The 4,032-nt window shown below is 49.9% G+C and overlaps 1 protein-coding gene across 1 annotated transcript in view; it reads left to right on the top strand.

Annotated features, from left to right (window-relative positions):
- Nucleotides 1-282: 282 nt before the first annotated feature.
- LOC137314443 (zinc finger protein 271-like) overlaps nucleotides 283-4,032 on the top strand; it is a 21,003-nt gene continuing 17,253 nt past the window's right edge. Inside the window, exon 1 of the mRNA XM_067979794.1 lies at nucleotides 283-527. The gene's annotated coding sequence lies outside the window, so the exon portion shown is untranslated. The remainder of the gene's footprint in view (nucleotides 528-4,032) is intronic.

Here is a 4,032-nt window from a genome sequence, read left to right as displayed (position 1 = left end):
GAGACCCATTGAGATTCAGTCTAATATCTCAAAGGCTGAAGCAGGGAGCTCCCCGGGGGGAGGGGATGGCCGTGTGTCTCATCCCAAACCCTCCCCAGGGGCGGGGACAATCTCTCAGTCTGCCGGGGTCCTCCAGCCTGTCCTGGGTGTATTTCTCTCTCTGTCTCTCTCCCAACTTTTCTCTCTCTTCAGATTCTCTGGTTTGTAATCGGGATTTGTGTCTCAGTGTTGGTGCTGAGGGATTGTCAGTGTAACTGGAGAGGGAATGGGAGGGAGGGAGCTCTGGGCTCTTGCTGTGCCTTTTTAATCCCTTGCTTTTGTGTTGTAATCAATTCCCTCTCTCTCTCTCTCTCTCTCTCTCTCCCCTCAGGAAACTTTTCGATGAAATGCTGCAAGGAGATGATCCAGGAAAGAGACATTTTGTGAGAAGGAGGAGGATGAGGGGAATCCTGGGCCAAGAATCGTTCTCTCCGCTGGGGACTGACTGACTGAGACCTTCACCGCAGCCTGGACCCGATGGGGGTCATGTGAGTAATGTCTGGGTTACTCTGGGATCACTGGGACATTCTGGGGACACTGGAGGATCACTGGGACATTCTGGGGACACTGGGGGATCACTGGACATTCTGGGGACACTGGGGGATCACTGGGCCATTGTACAGGAGCTGACACTGAGACACACACTGACCGTCTGACAGTGCAGCGCTCCCTCAGTACCGACCGTCCAACAGAATATCACCATCTGTTCGATCCCAAATTCCTCCCTTCGTTCATTGCAAGTGCAACTTTTCAGAAATAACACAAAGTGGATCAAACTATTATTCAGAGGCTGACAATGTGACATATCTCGGGTCTTAATTGAAATTAAAAGCACTTTCAGGAGCGTCCTGCAGCACGCAGAGGGCCGAAATGTGAAAACAGCCTCCAAATGTTTTCTTAGTTTGAAGTTTAATTTTTGAAAAGGTCACCGACAACTCAGAAAGAAATCGTGTTAATTCCGAAGCCATTTTGGGCCCCCATGTGAAATTGTATTGTAATGGAACCACACAGACACATGGGGAAGCTCGGGAGCAAACTGATTGGAATTTGAGATTTTAATCCCATATTCATTTGTGGCACAGCTCAGCTCAATTCAAACCCAATGTCTGTACAAGGGACACGTGTCTCCTGACTGTACAGTCTGTGTGTGTGTGTGTCTGTCTGTGTGTGTGTGTGTGTCTCTCAGTCTCACTGGTCCCATAACATAACTTTAAAGCAGTAAAATTAACCAGAACCTGCTCCAAAGACAAAACCGATCCAGATCTTGAAGGTGTGATGATTTCCTCCTTCTCTCTGTTCTGTTGGTGGGAGGCTCATTTCCAGTCCCAGTTTTTTGTATATTCCCCATGTCTGATGGGTTGGTTCGTGTGAACAGTTTGTCAGAGAGTGTTTCACTGCCTCAGGGTGTTTACAGAGAGAGAGAGAGAGAAGCAGCTCCCATCCTGGTCGGAAAGACCCAGTCAATGAGAGATTTATAAAACAATCCAGCCCAGTGCAGTTAAACCTTGTCCCCCATTAATCCAAACACACCATATTGTGAGCAAAATTCAATATTTCACAGGGCCAGTGAGTCCCAGACACGGATTGTACCCACCTCCCTAAACTAAACTCAACTCCTTACTTTAAAAAGTGTCTGTCAAAACACAGCCCGTTTAGGGACTGAACCCCTCAAATAAACGTTACACTCAACATTGCAATCTCTCAGTGAATCATTCCCTTTTACCCACTGTGTGCTGTACATGTACAGGAGCCGATACTGAGACACACACGGGCCGTACCGTACCTGAGTACTTTTCAATCGAGAAATTCACAGAGACAACAGAGAGAGAGAGAGAGAAAAGGACAGAGAGAGAGGGGGGCGAGAGGCAGAGAGAGAGAGAGAGAGAAAAGGCAGAGCGGGGAGAGAGTCAGAGAGAGAAAGACAGAGAGGGTGAGAGGCAGAAGGAGAGAGGGGGACAGAGAGAGTGAAAAAGAGAGAGGGGCAGAGAGTGGGGGGGGAGAGAGGCAGAGAGTGGATTGGTCCTGCCTGGTGATTTACCCGATTCCTGCGAGCAGCCAGGCCTCTCTGGGCTGTTTAATGGCTTCTCACCAGCAAGGGGGGGCCCCCATCTCCCACCCACCAATAAACTCTTTCAATCAGATGCTTCCCCTCACCCTCACACATTACCACTGTCACAAGCCGCACACCCACAACCCACAGGTCACACACACTGGCAGCTATTCAACCATGACAGGCACATCACCCAAACACCCTGCAGGACCCTCACCGACACACGTCCCACTTTCTGGCAGGAGACCCCCTCACATTCTCTCTCCCCCTCGCTCTGTCTTTTTCTCTCACTCTCTGTTCCTCTATCTTTCTCTGCCTCGATCCCCGCTCTGTCATTTTCTTTCTCTCTCTCTCTCTCTATCTCTCTGCCTCTCTCTGTTATTCTCTCTCTCTCCCCCCACTCTCTCTGTCTTTTTCTGTCTCTGCCTCTCTCTCTCTCCCCTTCTCTCTCTCCCCTTCTCTCTCTCCCCTTCTCTCTCTCCCCTTCTCTCTCTCCCCTTCTCTCTCTCCCCTTCTCTCTCTGTCCTTCTCTCTCTGTCCTTCTCTCTCTGTCCTTCTCTCTCTGTCCTTCTCTCTCTGTCCTTCTCTCTCTGTCCTTCTCTCTCTGTCCTTCTCTCTCTGTCCTTCTCTCTCTGTCCTTCTCTCTCTGTCCTTCTCTCTCTGTCCTTCTCTCTCTGTCCTTCTCTCTCTGTCCTTCTCTCTCTGTCCTTCTCTCTCTGTCCTTCTCTCTCTGTCCTTCTCTCTCTGTCCTTCTCTCTCTGTCCTTCTCTCTCTCTGTCCTTCTCTCTCTCTGTCCTTCTCTCTCTCTGTCCTTCTCTCTCTGTCCTTCTCTCTCTCTGTCCTTCTCTCTCTGTCCTTCTCTCTCTGTCCTTCTCTCTCTGTCCTTCTCTCTCTGTCCTTCTCTCTCTGTCCTTCTCTCTCTCTGTCCTTCTCTCTCTCTGTCCTTCTCTCTCTCTGTCCTTCTCTCTCTCTGTCCTTCTCTCTCTCTGTCCTTCTCTCTCTCTGTCCTTCTCTCTCTCTGTCCTTCTCTCTCTCTGTCCTTCTCTCTCTCTGTCCTTCTCTCTCTCTGTCCTTCTCTCTCTCTGTCCTTCTCTCTCTCTGTCCTTCTCTCTCTCTGTCCTTCTCTCTCTCTGTCCTTCTCTCTCTCTGTCCTTCTCTCTCTCTGTCCTTCTCTCTCTCTGTCCTTCTCTCTCTCTGTCCTTCTCTCTCTCTGTCCTTCTCTCTCTCTGTCCTTCTCTCTCTCTGTCCTTCTCTCTCTCTGTCCTTCTCTCTCTCTGTCCTTCTCTCTCTCTGTCCTTCTCTCTCTCTGTCCTTCTCTCTCTCTGTCCTTCTCTCTCTCTGTCCTTCTCTCTCTCTGTCCTTCTCTCTCTCTGTCCTTCTCTCTCTCTGTCCTTCTCTCTCTCTGTCCTTCTCTCTCTCTGTCCTTCTCTCTCTCTGTCCTTCTCTCTCTCTGTCCTTCTCTCTCTCTGTCCTTCTCTCTCTCTGTCCTTCTCTCTCTCTGTCCTTCTCTCTCTCTGTCCTTCTCTCTCTCTGTCCTTCTCTCTCTCTGTCCTTCTCTCTCTCTGTCCTTCTCTCTCTCTGTCCTTCTCTCTCTCTGTCCTTCTCTCTCTCTGTCCTTCTCTCTCTCTGTCCTTCTCTCTCTCTGTCCTTCTCTCTCTCTGTCCTTCTCTCTCTCTGTCCTTCTCTCTCTCTGTCCTTCTCTCTCTCTGTCCTTCTCTCTCTCTGTCCTTCTCTCTCTCTGTCCTTCTCTCTCTCTGTCCTTCTCTCTCTCTGTCCTTCTCTCTCTCTGTCCTTCTCTCTCTCTGTCCTTCTCTCTCTCTGTCCTTCTCTCTCTCTGTCCTTCTCTCTCTCTGTCCTTCTCTCTCTCTGTCCTTCTCTCTCTCTGTCCTTCTCTCTCTCTGTCCTTCTCTCTCTCTGTCCTTCTCTCTCTCTGTCCTTCTCTC

Source organism: Heptranchias perlo, unplaced genomic scaffold, assembly GCF_035084215.1.
Source record: "Heptranchias perlo isolate sHepPer1 unplaced genomic scaffold, sHepPer1.hap1 HAP1_SCAFFOLD_509, whole genome shotgun sequence".
NCBI classification, from domain to species: domain Eukaryota; kingdom Metazoa; phylum Chordata; class Chondrichthyes; order Hexanchiformes; family Hexanchidae; genus Heptranchias; species Heptranchias perlo.
Note: the sequence above shows the minus strand (reverse complement) of the source record. Positions and strands in the feature narration are given on the sequence as shown.